Source organism: Manacus candei, unplaced genomic scaffold (genome assembly GCF_025592945.1).
Source record: "Manacus candei isolate 608988 ecotype Guabito, Panama unplaced genomic scaffold, ASM2559294v1 h1tg000048l, whole genome shotgun sequence".
In the NCBI taxonomy this organism is placed as follows: domain Eukaryota; kingdom Metazoa; phylum Chordata; class Aves; order Passeriformes; family Pipridae; genus Manacus; species Manacus candei.
This window is the reverse complement of record NW_026138096.1, coordinates 3,606,072-3,623,716: the sequence shown is the minus strand read 5'-3', so window position 1 is coordinate 3,623,716 and position 17,645 is coordinate 3,606,072. Positions and strand designations below refer to the sequence as shown.

General features: G+C 38.2%; 1 protein-coding gene across 11 annotated transcripts in view; it reads left to right on the top strand.

Moving 5' to 3' along the window:
• JAKMIP1 (janus kinase and microtubule interacting protein 1) overlaps positions 1-17,645 on the top strand; it is a 245,641-nt gene that overhangs the window by 36,039 nt on the left and 191,957 nt on the right. The window contains exon 1 of one of the 11 annotated variants that reach the window (XM_051798509.1): positions 13,077-13,279. The exons of the other annotated variants lie outside the window; for them this stretch is intronic. The gene's annotated coding sequence lies outside the window, so the exon portion shown is untranslated. Of the gene's footprint in view, positions 1-13,076; positions 13,280-17,645 lie in introns of those variants that run through there. 11 annotated transcript variants of the gene reach the window in all.

Sequence of the window (17,645 nt, the reverse complement as noted above, 5' to 3'; positions counted from 1 at the left end):
TCTGGAATTTCATTCAACATTCCAGATTATTTAGGAGTCTGAAACTCTATTCTTCCTTGTTTTAGAAGTGTAGTGGCAAGAGAGAGAAATAAAGGAATTGACAGGTTGTTGGATGCCTTGTACCACAGTTGCTACCAATGTGTGACTATCTTGCAGATTGAGGAATATGATGCAGATGCCAACTGTGAGCATTTTATTTTTTTATGTATATATTCTATTAACCTTTTCTGTCAGGGCAAAATGGTTTTGATTGCTGCAGTCTTTGGTAGGTTTCTACCATTCCCTCCACATAAGAAAGAAGTAGAGCTTGATTGCTTTTCTATTTATTTTTGTCTCTGCAGTTTAGAGAATTACAAAGACCAAAATGCTGCCAACATAGGATTTGTCCAATTACTCCATATCTAAGTTATTTTAATATCCAAATGCAGATGCTTTATTGACCAAAATCTTAGCTCTGAGCAGTGAGGAAGGATTAATGTCAGTAGTGAGTACTCAAATTTCTTTTGCATGTGATAGATTCTTGTTGAACAGAAGATCAGGAGCTTAACTTGTATAATGTTTCTTGTAAATGGGGAGATAGCTTTAAGGACTGAATTAATTACCTGGTTCTTTTCAGTTGGGTGTCTAATTCCCAAGTGGTCTCAAAATCCCCCTCTCTCCCTCATGTATATTAATAGAGAAACATGTTCTTTGATTAACAGTTGTACAATATCGGCTTCCTTAACCAAGATCAATTTATCCATGCAGAATTGGAGTGTGGTCATAACATAGAGCAGTACAAAATAAAAGATGATAAAGAAATCAATGCGGTGACCTGACTGATACATCATAGTCAAACCGTGTCATTAAAATGTGCAAAAACCTGTTTGGAGTTCAGTATTCTGTATTTTCTTCTAATATCAGTGAAAAATACTGATATATAGGAAGCAAAGAAAGTGCAAAGCTGATGTTATTCATGTACAAAGCAGATAAGGTACAAAATCAGATCTTAAAATAGCATATGTATTTAGTTTGCGTTTTTTATCATGATAAAATACATGATCTATGAAAATACCAACAATTTTCAAGTCCTTAATACACTTTTCAAATGCATTTTATAAAGGCAGATCTGTCAAACAAATGTGCTGTATCTCAGCGTGTCATGTCAGTCCTGGGCGCTGAAGGATGTGGTTTTGGAAAGTCTTTAGTATTGTCAGCTCTTTCGTAGTGAACAGCAGTTTGTATTCTGTGTTTTTCTGTATCAAAGCTGCTGTAATCACACTGTAGAAGTTTGCAGTTAGTTGAACAAACACAACATTTATGTATTCTGTTCAACCAATGGATGTTTGCCATTTCCAGAGCAATGCCAGTTAAATTAAAACTCTCAGTGTGTGTATCTTTTTTCGTTTTTTCTTCTCAGAAGTTATGGTGCTGAGAAGCTTGAATAATTATAGAGGAGTCAGTAGAATACTGATCAATTATTTATTTTATAATGAACTGGTCCTTAAAGAGGAGATTGTCTGTATTGTCCTTGAGCACATAGAGAAAAATCACTGCTGGTGCCTGTGCAAATAGGCCCCCCATTGTTTAAGATTTGAGGTGATAAGGCAGATGCTTTTTGAGTTAAAATGCATATTGAGTTGGAATAAATTTGTAACAGTTGATTCAGTTGGGTGTTTATCTTGTCCTCATTGCACTGTGTCCATGTGTTAGTATGCTCAAATATTAAATGTTCGTGAGCTGTATTGTATATGCTAATCTGCAAGGGTTTAGAAGAACATCCATCAGGTGCTACACTGGAACAGAGAACATGTTTTTCTTTTTCTTATTCATTTGTATTTGATTTTTCCTGCTCAGATGGAGGACGTGGCAACTAATCCTGCCCCATCTGGCCAAAGACCTATGACAAAGTGGTGTTCTTTTCAGCAGTAAAGCTGTAGAAAATTTATAACATTTGATTTTGTTAAAATGTTTATGGTGTGTTTTAGAAGCGTGTAAAAACAGTGATAGTTGTTCACCACTTGTGTGTTTATACAAACACTACTATTTGTTTTCTCATCTCCCCTATCCTTCTTTGACTAAATTAGTGAATTAAAATGGAAATATATATAATAATGAAAAAAAGTGTACGAAAAGTATAATGATGAAAAAAAGTCAGTGAAATGATTTTTGTTTGGTCTGTGGATGTTAGTTTGGGCTAAGTTGTAGTAACTGCAGATCCAGTGTCTAGCAGTTAATAAGGAAAACAGGAAGGGCAAATATAGTCTGTGTTAATTGTCTTGGAGGATACATTGTAGAAGGTCAGGGATATCAGATTCTTAAAGGAAAGAGTGGGTTCTGCAAGTTTCAAGAAAAATTAATGCTTAGTGGAAGAAACTTTTCTCAGAACAGCCTCAGTTGTCAGCATGGGTCAATTTTCAGTGCACCATGAGCAACACACAGAATATGTTGTGCAGAATGTTCTATACTAGTGAGAAATGAGTTGGAATAGGCTGTCAGGGGAGGTGGGGTGGTAGCAGGTTGCATCCTTGAAGGTTTTCAAGACAGACCGAATAAAACCCTGAGCAATCTCATCCGACCTCAGAGGTGCCCACTGAGCAGGAGTTTGAAATAGAGAACCCATGAGGTCCTGACAAATCATGCTATCCTGTCACCTGGAAAACCAGGAATTCTCTCCAACAACACTGCACACTGTTAACTATCACTGCTATTCAAGCATGGGAACATTGGTAATACAAAAAAAAAAACAAACCAAACTTTTGATTTTTAACCATTAAGCTGGTTCTGTAATAGCAAATTTGAGACTCTTTCTTCCTACCCAGACTCTCCTACTGAAGTAATCAGTTGACTAAGACCTGGATCTTCAGATGGAGACTATAAAGGAATATATGAATCCATTATTTATCCCAGGAGCATTCTTCTTGATCTGCTCACTGCAGCTGTTTTGGCCTGGCAGGACTGGTAGCATCCAAAACAAAATACTAAAATGAATTTAACGACTCTGACATAATGTTGCCTGCATTGTTAAATTCAGTGGAAAATCAGTATTTTTTGTGCACATTTCTGTGAAGAGCAATGGCTTAAAAAGAAAAAATGTGTCTGTTACAAAGTCAGTGTTGTCAACATGTTGGTTTCATTTAGTAGCTTCCTGCTACAGATATTCAACACCAATCTGCTTGACACCAGCTATGAGCTTGGAGTCGATTACCTGTCACATGGGAAGGCTCGGTCTTGCCAGAGCCTTCCTGGAAAACAAAAATGCCTGCAATAGTCCTTGCACTTGTTGGTGTCTTGCGTAAGAGCAAGGTTGTACTGCCAGAAAAACTAGAATTAAATATTTAAAGGGGAAAAAAAATGGTGAACATCCCCACCTACCCAACTGGTTCCTTAAAAATGTACCAGAATGTGTGAGCACATCTATTTTTGTGTGTTTTGTATGTCAGGTACAGCTGTTTTCAGAAGGTATTGAGTTAACAAATCTTTGGCATTCTTAGAATCATAGAATTGACCGGGTTGGAAAAGATGTTTGAGGTCATCAAGTCCAACCCTTGATCCAACACTGCTGTGGTTACTAGACCGTGGCAGGAAGTGCCACATCCAGTCTCATTGTAAAAACCTCCAGGGATGGTGAATCCACCACTTCCCTGGGCAGCCCATTCCAATGTCTGATTACTCTCTCTGTAAAAAATTTTTTCCTAATATCCAACCTAAACTTCCCCTGGCACAACTTAAGACCATGCCCTCCTGTCTTACTGCTGGTTGCCTGGGAGAAGAGACCGATTCCCACCTGGCTTCAACCTCTTTTCAGGTCATTGTAGGGACTGATGAGGTCTCCCCTGAGCCTTCTCCAGGCTACACAACCCCAGCTCCCTCAGCCTCTCCTCACAGGACTTGTGCTCAAGTCCCTTCACCAGCCTCCTTCCTCTTCTCTTGTTTTGCCCATGGTGTTTGCATCCTGATTGGCAGCTCATCAAAATACAAATAAGTAGTTCTCAGTTGTTCTGAAGTCCTGTCATTTATATGTTAATAAAATTTTAAAAAGCATATGCAAGCATAGGAAAGCATTGTGGATTTTCTGCCTCATTTGACAATCACTTCAGGGGGTAAGTTTAAATTCTGACTTAAAATTTAGTTCTGTATATCTGAGATACATAATGACATTTTCTTTGTAGTTCTTGATGAATATAGAGTTTTAATTAGAAACTATTAAAAAGAGTTAATGGAAAAATAAGGATTTTTATTTGGTTGGGGTGTTTTGTTTTTGAGACATTTTTAACACTTTGAATTCAATGAATACTTTCTAGGTTGTTTGTTTTAGAGAACCAAGATTTTATTTCATGTGTAGACTTTCAAGCCCGGGTGATTAAAGACATTCAGTTATAAACTAAAATGAATGGAGACAATGTGTGGTTTCGATTGAAATTTGGTACCCTGGCTAGATTCTGCCCCTAAAAAGAGAGAAGCCCCACTCTACAGTGCTGTGTTTAAAGCATGCACAAAAAATACTGCAAGTATGGTGATAAAGCAAGTGCAGTGAACATTAGATGATGGCCCTTTCAAGATGCCTTGAGAGTCCTCTAAACAATCAAATTATCTTAGCCTGCATTTAAGTGACCCTTAAATTAGTGGCAAGACATTTGAGAAGTACTCTTACAGAACTGACATGGAATGCAGAGATAACTTTATATATCCATACTCCTTGCCCCCCCCCAAAAAAACCACAAAATCTGTAAAGGAATTAGAAAAGATTTGGAAATTACTTGGTTCATTTTTCTTAACAGTAGGATGGATAGATAAAGCACCACGATATATTTGTTCAAGCTGTTCTTAACTGCCTGCCTGAAGGAGATGTCTCCTCAGAAAGATTTGGTATGTCTTTCTAGTTTATCTCTCTCTCTCATTAGCCAGTTTTATTGGTTCCCTTCTCTCCCTTGCAGTACCTATTGTAAGTCTTAATTCCTTTATCATCTGCTTCCCAGTTAACTCAGTGAGGATTTTATTCTTTTTTTCTGTTAGTAACAACCTTTCACAGATACAAAGATTGTTACTTCTCTGTCTTCTTTTATTCAAGGTTAACAATCCCAATTATTTTCAGCCATTTCTTTTAGGATGTTTCTCATGGCTTTTATCTAGATGTCTTAAATAACCTATTTCTGCACAAAATTGGATGCAGTACTTTAGACTGAAGGTGATGATGGGAATCATCTCAATGGGAGGCTTATTCTTGAATGTACCAGCTGTGATTTGCCTGTTTGCAGATGTGGTATGCTTTAGGCACTAGTTTGTCTGCTTTTTGAGACCCATGTATGTTATTAAGTTCCTGAAAGAATTTATGGGTATGTGCTTGTATTGGGTTTCTGTGGCCAGGTCGTGGTAGCAGTGGGAATACAAGGGTGGCTTTTGTGAGAAGCTGCCAAAAGCTTCCCCCATGTCAGACAGAGCCAATGCCAACTGGCTCCTGGATAGACCCACCACTGGCTGAGGCTGAGCCAGTCAGAAATTATAGTAATGCCTCTGTGATAACATATTTAAGAAGGAAAAAAAGTTATTGCACAGATGTAATTGCATCCAGGAAAGAGTGGAGTGAGAACATGTGAGAGGAACAACCCTGCAGACACCAAGGTCAGTGCAGAAGGAGGGGCAGGAGGTGCTCCAGGCGCTGGGGCTGAGGTTCCCCTGCAGGCTGTGGTGCAGAACGTGGTGGAGCAGCTGTGCCCCTGCAGCCCAGGGATGCAGAGATCTACTTGCAGCCTGTGGAGGAGCCCATGCCGGAGCAGGTTTTTCCTGGGTAGGACTTGTGACCCTGTGGGGGACCCACGCTAGAGCAGCTTGTGCCTGAAGGACTGCACCCCATGGAATAGTGACTCATGTTGGAGCAGTTTGTGGAAAACCATTGCCGGTGGGAGAGAATTCATGCTGGAGCAGGGGAAGGACTCCTCTCCCTGAGCAGCAGCAGGAACGTGTGATCAACTGACCGTAATCTCCATTCACTGTCTCCCTGTGCTGCTGAGTGGGAGGAGGTAGAGCCCAGGAAGGAGGGAGAGGTGGAGGGAAGGTGTTTTTAAGATTTATTTTACTTTCATTATCCTGCTCTGATTTTGCTAGTAATACATTCAGTTAATATTTCCAAGCTGAGTTTGTTTTGCTCGTGACAGTATTCAGTGAGTGATCTCTCACAGTCCTTAACTCATGAACATTTCATTATATTTTTTCTCCCCTGTACACTTGTAGAGAGGAGTGATAGAGTGGCTTTGGTGGGCATCTGGCATCCAGCCAGGGTCAACCCATTACAGCGCTACTTGGGACCTTCTAGATTGTCTGGGAAAGATGTGATAACATAAAAATGCCTTCTTGGATTTCCTGTCCTAAACTTTTTTAGGCATAATTCTAGACTAGTTTTTCAAGCTCATCATTTTTTATATTGAAATTTTCTTTAGATAAAAAATGTTTTATTACCCATGGATCATAATATATAGATATGATCATAGAATCATTTCAGTTGAAAAAGACCTTGAAGGTCATTGAGTCCAACTGTTAACCCAGCACTGCTGTTAAACCCTGTCCCTAAGCACTACATGTGCACATCTTTTAGATACCTCCAGGGGTAATGACTCCGCCACTTCTCTGGGCAGTGTTTTCCAATGCTTTAAAACCCTTTCCATGAAGAAATTTTTCCTCATGTCTAATCTAAACCTCCCCTGGTGAAACTTGAGACCATTTCCTTTTGCCCTGTCACTTGTTACCTGGGAGAAGAGACCGACCCCCACCTGGCTACAACCTCCTTTTGAGGAGTTATAGAGAGTGATAAGGTCTCCCCTGAGCCTCCTTTTTTCCAGGCTGAACAGCTCCAGCTCCTGCAGCTGCTTCACAGACTTGTCCTCCAGACCCTTCTCCAGCTCCATTGTCTTTCTCTGAACATGCTCCAACACCTCAGTGTTCTTCCTGAACTGAGGGCCCCAGAACTGGCCAGAGCACTTGAGGCGTGGCCTCACCAGTGCTGAATACAGGGGGACAATCACTGCCCTGGTCCAGCTGGCCACACTGTTTCTGATAGAAACCTGGATACCACTGGCCTTTCTGGCCACCTGGGCACATACTGACTCATGTTCAGCTGCTGTTGACCAGCACCCTCAGGTCCTTTTTTGCCACTCTTCTCCCAGCCTGTAGCACCGTAGGCAGGACCCAACACTTGGCCTTGTTGAACTTCAAAAAATTGGCCTCAGCTGATAATCCAGCCTGTCCAGATCCCTCTGCAGAGCCTTCCTACCCTCCTGCAGATCAACACTCCCACCCAACTTGGTGTCATCTGCAAACTGACTGAGGGTGCACCTTGTCCAGGTCATCACTAAAGATATTTAACAGGACTGGCCCCAGTACTAAGCCCTGGGGAACACCGCTGGTGACCGGCTGCCAGCTGTATTTAACTCCATTCACTAACACTCTCTGGGCCCAGACATCCATTCCAGTGCACCCATCCAAGCCATGAGCAGCCAGTGTCTCCAGGAGAGTGCTGTGGGAGGCAGTGCCAAAGGCTTTATAAAGTCTAGGGTAACTAATGCATGGTTGTATTTCAACTTTCTTTAAAGGGAATTCCAATTTGGTATCTTATGCCCTACTGGCTGTTAGCTAAGAAACGTGAAAGCTGGTGTTAAGACTAATGAAAAACCCGTCTAAGTGCCTTTACTGGATGCATTTGTTGGTTTACAGCTATCTGAATGCTCTAAGAAATGCTACTGTTCTCTGTGGTGCTGTGAGTAATGGTGGTGATTTCTGAGTTGGTGGAAGGGCACTGGGGGGTGCTTACATAGCTGGGTGGCTGCCTTGGGCACAGGGTTGAGGCTCAGAGGGATCTTTGCCCAGGAGAGTGGTGCCCCGCAGTTGATGTTCACCGAGAGGCGCTAATGATCCAACAAAGCCAGCAAGCTGCTGTGCTTAATACAGTTATCATCTGTGCTGTAGATTGGACTTTAATTAAATTTCTTAATTAGGCCAAAATCCAATAAATCTACAAATAGTAATTAGCAGGACCCAGCTGTTTTATAACTTGTTATCCTGCTTTTGTGGTTTAGACAAGATCTGACTTGAATAAAAGTTATTCTATCTTCTCATGTTTGTTGTAAAAAAAAAAATTACTTGCCCATATTGTTTTAATTCTGGCCTCATTTTGGAGACCACCAATTATTAAAAAAATATTTTAAAAAAGGCTGTAAATACAGTATGTTATGTAAATATATTTTTGTGCTATATTAGAATATTATGTATCAACTTTTAACCTGGATTTCTATTGATCAATGCATTCATATTATGGATTCATTAAGTGTTGTTTTCTATCTTAGAAATCTATGGTGCTGCTTTTGAATGATAACCTCAGTTCTAAATGGTCAATCATCAATTTTCTCAACGTTAATAGTTTTTACTGGGATTATGTAAATAGTATTTAGAATTTTTTTAAGTAATTCTGTTCCTTAACAAGAATAACTGGAGATATTCTTCAGGTAATAACACATTCCCAAAGAGTGGTTTAAGGGGTTTTCCTTTTATTCCATACCTCCAGCCTATGGAATTAGAACAGATTGCACTAAAATTTCCACAATTACTAAGTTTCTTGGAGCTTAGAATAACAAGTAGTGTATGCATAGGAGAATAGTAAATCATTTGCCTCCCTCTGCAAACATGCTGATGAATTGCTTGTATCTGTACTAAGACATATTTTAAAAACATTGAAACCAAAAGGGAAGGGATAATTTATCCTATTGCAGTACAGCAGCCAGAGGATAAAGTGATGATTTCCTTTCTGTAACCCTCTGTGTGAAATAGTACCCAAAAATATCAACTATCTTATAGGTAAATTTTATTTTTTCCCAAAATGTTACTGCTTGGCTTGGTATTTAAAGATTGATAATAATTAGATGACTAAGTCCCACATATTGTATCCAATTAACCTTATATAAATGATTTTAAAAATTTTAAAAAATAATTTCTCCTTTTTGTTAAGTATTCAATGGTCTGAAATTAATTAGCTTTGAACACATCAAATTTGAAATACAATGACATTTCATCCTTAGCCATATTTCGGTATAAAGTTTAATTGAATTTTGTTTGTTTTACAGCAGCTGCTATGCTTTCAGCAAACAAATTGTCTTTGTTGAAGAGCACTGTGAGGAATCCCATAAGGATTTAAAAGAGCTTCTAGGGTGAATGTTGGCTGTATGATAGAATAAATTTACTGCAGGTTTGCTTAAAGTGATACATGTGGAAATGAAGAATTGTGATGTCTGTTAGATTTTAAATTATGAGGGATACATGCAACCTAGTGAACAGCTTCCTTAAAAGCCTTTGTGCTGTACTGAACAAAAACCAGCAAACCCAACACCCTGGTTGGCACAGAGAGTGGTAATTAGGACACTACCACATAAATGGTAATGTCCAGAGCATTAGTCCTGTATAGGCCTACCTTTTCACAGAGGAAATCCATCCCAGAGATGCAAGTTCAAAGTATACATCTATCTATTTTGACTCCTTAAAGACTTTAAAATGACATGTTATTAAAATGATACGTTTTCCTGTTTAAGAGAGAAAATGCAGAAGAACTATCATGTTGGTAAAAACCCCCATTTTGAATGTGTATATGTATATTTAATATATATATATAAATATATAAATTATTGCTGTGCAGATAAAGACTAAGTATAAGCCAGCTTTTATATGCCTTCAATATATTTTATCAGCAACATGTGCACTTCTGCTGATGGTTGCACTTTCCTTGACTTTACTGTTCCATTATGCCTAATAAATATGGATACTTTGATATAGTAGCATGCATATGTTAGTTCTCTTTTTCTAGCATATCTTTGCTGACTCAAGCAGCAGTCTATTTCATCTCAAAATTTATTTACTGGAGGTGTTTATACAAATACACAGTAAAAAAGGGGTGGTATAAAGCCAAGTGATTTATCAGATCTGGGAAAAACAAAGGGGAAAATCCCCAACAAACAAATCTGAAACCAGGCAAAGAATTTTTCAGAATGTTCCTGTTCAGCATTCAAGTTATAGATAGTAATGCTGCATAAAGTTTTTTGGGCAGCTTGGTCTAACTGAAGGTCTCTGCCCATGCAGAGGGGGTTAGACCTACATCATCTTTCAGCTCCCTTCCAACCAAAGTGTTCTATGGCAGTTTTATGTTTTTCATGAAAGATGGTGTAATAAAGAAAGTGAAAAATAAATTAATTCTTTTAACTCTGTCAAGGAAACAGATCTGGTCATAGATAGTATTGCAGATAATTTTATTTGAGATAAACCATCTTAACTGATTTCCAAATAAAAATATTTGGTACAATGTTTTTGGTATTGCGAAGAATTTGACTTGATATTTCCGGACATTATGTTAGAATATTAATTTCAAAATTAGCTTGTTATAGAGCAAACAAGTTTAAAGCAGATTTACACTTCTCTTGGAACTGGGCTTGCTCCTTTCCGCCCCCCCCCCCAAATTTTGTAGGGCAACAGAACACTTAACAAAAAATCGAAAAAAGGTGGGCATATGAGAGAATGAACCAGCAAAAGAAAGGGGATGGTTCACTCTGCACAGGCATGGAAATGACAGAACAACACTGAGCTGCAGTTAAGGATGCTGAGCTTGAACTTTGTGAGCTGGGAAAGTAAAATATAAGCTGAGCTGTTAGTACAGGCAGGCCAGCAAGGATTTTAAGCTCAACACGTCATGATAATGAGAACTGCAAGGAACTCCTTTGTGGAAGTGTTAGAAGCAGGTTTGTGTCTGTGTCTGGTCCCCATACTTGTGTTCTTGAGAGGTGGATGTTTTGCACATTTGTATGAACAGATCTCTGAAATGCTGAAGGGAGTGTAACAGACACAGGAAAACCCATCCTACCGGGGTATGTCTCATATGCACAGTGCCCTTCAGGCTGGCTCCTCCCCATGTCACTGCTGTGGAATGTGGCTGTTTTACTGGGATTTTGCACATTCCAGCTCAAGTTCCTCCTGACTTTAGTGAACACCAGTGTAACGCTTTGGTGGGGTCATTGCTTCTGAGGTTGAGACCAGAGTATTAGGTCCAAGAAATGAACTTTCCCTCCAAAATCTGCAAGCATTTCTGGCTACACCATTTAATGACAGCATTCTGCTTTGGTGTATAGCATATGTGTTATTGCGTGTATGTAAATTTATATATATACAAGATAAAAATGTTTTAGGAGAGGAAGAAAAAAGGATTTCAGACTCAGGCTTTCGTAAGTGTGTTTCTACTTTTAATTTACTTAGTGGGACAAGATTAGTGTCTCTAATGGTATCTTGAGAAGGCTATGGCAGCCATATTTTTAGGACACATAGATTTTCACAGCTAGTATTTTCATCTCCTGCTAGGGAGGCTAGAAGCAAAACTTAATGATATAACAGTGAAGGCAAAGCTCTGTTAAATATAACTCAGTGGATTCCTACCTTTCTGTTCGTTACTGACTAAAATCCTTCCAACACACTTTCTTCAATATTGATTGTAGATGTTTGCTCCTCAGGAAAGGTCAGTGACTCTTTGTACTGGCAAGGCAATGTCTGCAGGCAGTGACACTTGCCTAGCTTCTGTTAAATCCAGCTGATGTCAGTGGAAGAGTTAGACAGGGTCTTGGGCATGCAGCCTTTAATCGGGTCTAAAACACAAGAAACCACCTTCAAAGGCCAGCTTATACTGAGCTAAGAAGACCTATTCTGACTTTATTAGGTGTAAATCAGCCAGAACATTTCTAGAAGAAAAGATATGTAGTGCTCATGGCATATAGAGGATATTAATTGATAAGGATGATAGAAAGAAGTGATGAGGTGTTTGTCTCCAATGGGAAAAAGAGAGACAGTCCCTTCTCTTTAGAATGTGAAGATGGGAGAAGAGGAGATGGGGCAGAGTGAGAATATAATATTGTAAATTAAAAGAAACATATATTGAGTTGGCAGTTTTTGTGACAATAGTTTTAGGCTTTCCTTTATACATGTGGGGTGTGGCTTTGGTGCTGCTATTGAATTGAAGAACTAAATATACTGAAAAACCAAAAATGTCAAAGGCCTTTGCTCTTTCTGTGCATAGGAGTAACTGAAAGACGGCTTGCAGTGTTCAGTCTTAGGGACTGAAAAATCTGTAGTAGATAAGTTGCACTTATCAACATATATTGATTGCCTATTTTAAGAAATACCACTGTTTCTTTGCTTCTCTGGTTACCCAAATACCTTTTAACTGGTAGATACATTTTCCTTAATAGTTTTAAAATTATATATGTTGTAAAGTGTGCCATTATCAGACTCATGCTAAAGATATCTGAAGAATTCAGTTTGGTAAATAACTGGGCTGGAATTAACAGAGAACTAGAATTCAGCAGCCATCATTCTTACACATTACTGCATCTCTACAGCACTCCCTTATAATACTCTTGGTGAAGTGGCTGGAGAGGGATGTAATTTTATCACTGGGTAATTGTTCCATAACGGCAAGTACCTGAAGAGCATTTGTGTTGGATTTTTTTCTCCCATAACCCATTACTATGATTTTAATTGGAAGCAGCTCTTTGTTCATGTAAAACTAGCGTGAAGTCCTTTACTGAAAGATAGTGGTGTCTTTGTATCAAACAGTGCCTGTTTCAAGCTGTTACGCTTGTCATTGTTTAATTGAACTTCCTTACATTTCTAGGAGAAGGAAACTTTTATTGTCTCCTCCTGTGAATCCCTTTAACATTCTGCCTCTGAACCGAAAAATATCCCTTTTATGAGTAAGTGGAATAATAGGCTAGCTGGATTCTGATACTTATTAAACGTTAAGTCTGTGTCAAAATCTGCAACAGAGCACTGAGAAGCACAGAATTTACAGACGTACAAGCTTGTGTCATTTTTATTATCATAATGAAGTCTTCATTGTGCACAGGGCAACTCTGTGCTTCATAGCTGCCATGTAACTCTGGGAAAATGCGGATATTTGTAACTTTGCTGTTAGAACTGAAGCATTTACTAAGAACAGGCTACAAACCTAACTTCAGCGAGGGTGCTCAGTTTGTACCTTCACAGAGCTGACTGATGCCTTTGGGTATGGGAGCGCGGTTTTCTGCCGAGGCAGGGTTAACATTTGAGCTGCAGTTACACCAAGCACACACAACTGGGCTGCCCCAAGTCCCTTTCACAATTTGCTGCTGAGTCATTGGGTGACCTTGTGTAAACCTCTTCCCTTGGCGTGCTCTGACTGCAAAGGAGGAGCACTAGCAATGACCTGCGTAGTTATTCTTGGATGAGGAGTTCTGTGAAACTGCAGGTTGGAAGTAAATTATTTGTTTTGTGTCATGCTTTATTTACCTTATGGTAGGCATTGTGTGTCAGTAATAAAAAGGAAGATGGGGATATATGTAAGGGACAGAGAGGAGAGATCTGTGACAGAAGATTGATAACTGGTCTGTAGACAGGGTGTGGAATGACATTATCTTTGGCTTTCTTGACTTTAGGGTATATGCTGATTAACCCTCCAACACTGATTCAAAATTAGAGGACTGTATTTTAGAAAGCCAAAAGAGTATTAAGAAAAGCCAGTGATGAAATTTAAAAATCAAATAAAGTAACTTAATGTTACTTTTAATTTGACTAGTAATGACTTTTTGTCTGCATACATATCTGTGTTTGGGAATGCACATCTTATAGAAACAGAGATAGTAGCATGATGGTGGACTGTCTCTGTAACTGGTCTTTGACATCTTCTCTACCCCCTCTTTACGGATCCTGTTCAGAGAGAATATATTTATGTTGAGTGATTTTTTTTTTTTTTAAATGTATAAGAAGACTGGTTCTTAGTGTGAGTGAGGCTGTGTGATCTCTGGCCATGCTCACTGAAAACTCATTGCATCTGTTTTTTAAAAGCTTTAATGTGCTTGATATTTAATGAATACATAATGTAATTCATAACTTTATTAGTTAATTATAGTAGTCTTAAAGGACATAATTTCACATGGATAGCTCTCCCTCACCCAATTACTACTTCATCCCAGTCATCTTAATTATTGAGAAAGTTTTTGTATAACTTTATTACACATAAGCACTATGTAACACAGAGAATTTAGATTTACCTAGTTTTGCACACAAAAGAAACTATGTCCTCCACTTTGCACACCACGGTTGTCATGTAAAATATATTAAATACTGTGATTAACTTATTTTCCGAATGTGTTTTATGGTGTTAAGTCCACTGTACAAGTAAGTAACACTCAAAGTCTTCTGAAACACACACTCAAGAATTCCTATTACTTCCTACTTCGGAAAAAAAGAGAAAGAGTAGGAAGATTTGTCTTTGCATTGACAATCCAATTAAAACAGCAAGGTGGCAGGAATGATATCAATTCCTATGAAAGCACTGTTTCATGATGCACTGCCTACCAGTCATTTGTAGCTCTCCATCTGGGAATTGTGATGTAATAATCTACAGTAAGGCAAAAAGAACAGCTCAGAAACAAATTTGAATTGTTGACCTATTTTTGGTAATCCACCATTGCTGACAGAAGTTAAAATGATCCTAAAGGGTGACTTATTATGGGGATGCCAAAACAGAAAGCTGTAATACAGAGGAGGAAAGGGAATGATTACTTTTATATCTGTCATTGTTTACAGTATCCAAATACAAATTCTGTGTTTTGTCCACCAAAGAGTTATTTTACAATAAAAAGAAGAGATCAGGAAAGTTTCTATCTGGATTCCTGGTAGTCATCAAAAGAGTATTTGTAGGCAAGAACTTGCTGCTTATCTGTCTTTGATTTCTGCTATATCAACTTCAAAGTTGATACTGAAAATAAGAAGTAACAAAAAGTTTCTGAAGTCATTCTGCCCTCTCTAAGTTTGTTCACTATGTAAAGCATGGAGATGGTGGTTCTGCATTTTGCACAGTGTATGTTGCTGAGAATATGTAGAGTGGTCTATAAAGGTCATGCCACAGTATTTGCCTTTTTGACACAAGTCTTTGTGTTGAAAGGGGTTGACTCTGTGGCATGATCTGTGCGATTTCTGCCTTGGGCCATGATGTATTCTCCTTGAAGCCTCCATATAGATTTTCTTTGCTTTCAGGGGATCCCTTTAAGTACCTCAGTTTTTTTTGCCCCCAGTCTGCTTTTGGTGCAACCACTGCACAAGACAGCACATTTTTGGTTGTAATACTGTGTATTAGGCAGAGATCAAATGGGTAAAGGAAAGAGCAAATCGTGTATGTTGGGCACAAGTGTTTGTTGCTGACATGTTAAATCTCATTCATGAAGGGCTGTATCTGTGCTACAGTTATTTATGTGTAAATAAATTCTTTGCTCTACTGGGAATCCCAGGGAATCTGGTACTGAAGCAAATATCACAGTCTTCAAAATCAAAGACTGGAGAGAACAATGGGAAGTCGGAGCCTTCTTGCATGTAATTTGTATGCTTGACAAATAGATCTCTTACTGGGAAGTTATAAATCAAATTAATATTATGATATAAAACTTTAGAGTGGAAAACAAGGCACCGTAGTAAAATGTAATGGTTTTTTTGAAAGAAGTAGGCTTTTTTAATCCTTGAACATTTGGTAGTAAGAAGGAACCCCTTCCCTCCCTTCTCTGTTGATTAGAATAACTTCTGATAAAAAGACAGTGGTAATGCACACAGTCCTGTTACAAAACATTTGCCAAGTGAAATTCCTCGCAACTACTGCAGAGAATTCAGAGATATGTTCAGCACTGTTTTTCCAAAGAAATTGCCTTTTATTTAGGTCAGTCTTATCACTGTCTACCTTGTTTTATGCTTAGTCGTTTTAAAACCAAAAAGCCTTGTTTCCAAAAGGTCTCCAAAATGTGAATCAGCTGTGCAAGGATATAGGGAGGACTTCCAAAATATTCAGGGAAACTGCTTTGCTATTACCACATACTAAGGATGGGTTTGCTGTTTATCTTATTTTTCCTGCTCTGAAGATTATGGTTAAACCCAGCCTCTTCCTATTTGTGGTGTGGAGGACAGGAGGAAGGGTTAGTACCTCTCTTCTGCAGAAAAAGGTGTTGTTTTGAGATCTCCACCCCTTATAGTCCACAGAAGATTCTGCATATATGGGCTGTATGCAACATTACCCCAATTGTCAGAGGAATTGTCCTCAGCTGTTCTACTATCCTAGAAGAAATCTAAAATATCTGTCCACCTTAGTAGTTATTTTTTAAACCTTCTGCAAGTAATACGCTCAATGTTTAAGAGTTAAAATGGTCTAAGATTTCCCATGTGAACAGATATGACTAAAATCTCTGAGCATCTGAGTACTTTGCCTATTCTGGGAATCCCAAGGAAGGGCTGGAGGCTGGCATCAGTGTTTACTCTCTTACCTTTAAACTTACGTTGCTCTCAAGATACGATACTACCTGACACAATGGAGTAACGTGTGAGAAACAGAATTTTCACCAAAGAATCTATGTATTATAGTTAGTGATTAAAGAACCTGAACAAACAACCTTAAATCCTTTCCAGCCTTTCCTAACTATTTGGGAAGTGTTGACAAATGTTGCAAGCCATGGCCATGTAAACAGAAAAAACCCTTTCATTTTTATAACCCTGAACTTTTGTCTAGAGAGTTATTATATAATAAAGAACATAAGTGGATCAACTTTCTTTATTTAGCATGCACTGCCATAACTACAGGATATGAACATGTTGGTGACTTTATTGCGTTGAGTAAAATTAGTAATTTATCAAACATAGCTCATCTCTCAAATTATTTCTATAATAGTATTGGTTTTTTGAGCAGCTTTTGGTGTGCATGGTATATTTTGAGTTTGAATGAATTTCAGCAGCTATAGTTTATGCTCTGTTTGTTTGTAGATTAACAGATCCATATCCACAGTAACAGCTTCCCCTCTTTATCCTTCTCTTCCACTGTTAGAAACAGGTTTAGCTTAGCACTTGCTAGAAGTGAGAAATTAAGTATCCAATTATTTTAAGTTATTTTTGTATTAAGATATTTTTTAAGAAGCTATAGGAAGATTACTGAAGGATTATTGGGTTGTAAATTTCCAGTGGTTGCTGGTAATTCGTTGTGAATGGCACTCTAACAACTTGTAGTGACTGGCATAATTAGATGTTTCAAATTTGCTGTAGTTTTTGCAAGACTTATTGCCAATTAGTCTTCTTTTTTAATCTCACTGGTATGCTATGCTATTGAAACATCCACTTTCAAAACTAGGTACTGTCACATCAATATATTTTTTTAATATGCTATTATTACTGTAACTTCTGCAGATTCTAGATCTATGTTTCATGCTTCCCTCAAAACTTTTGTAAACACTATTCTTTTTATTTAGTGAGGCCAATAATATTATTAAGATGTTTTTTATTTCCAAATTTACTAAAGAATTTAAATACAACTATTAATCTTAACAATGAGCTTTCTAGAATCTAATAAGTTCCCCTTTAGAAGAATTGATATTGCAGAATGAATACATCTACTAAAAGATAAGTGCATTTTTCAAGGTCGACAAATTGTCTGGATAACTTTGGAATTTGGAGTTGTGGTTTTCTATCTTTTTTTTTCTTTTGAGACTTGTGGGTATGGGTCTGTTTTGTTGTCATCTTACTGGCCTGATTGCTGTCTTTACTTGTCTTTGACAAGAAAATTCTTGCTTTCTCTTAGGAGTTTC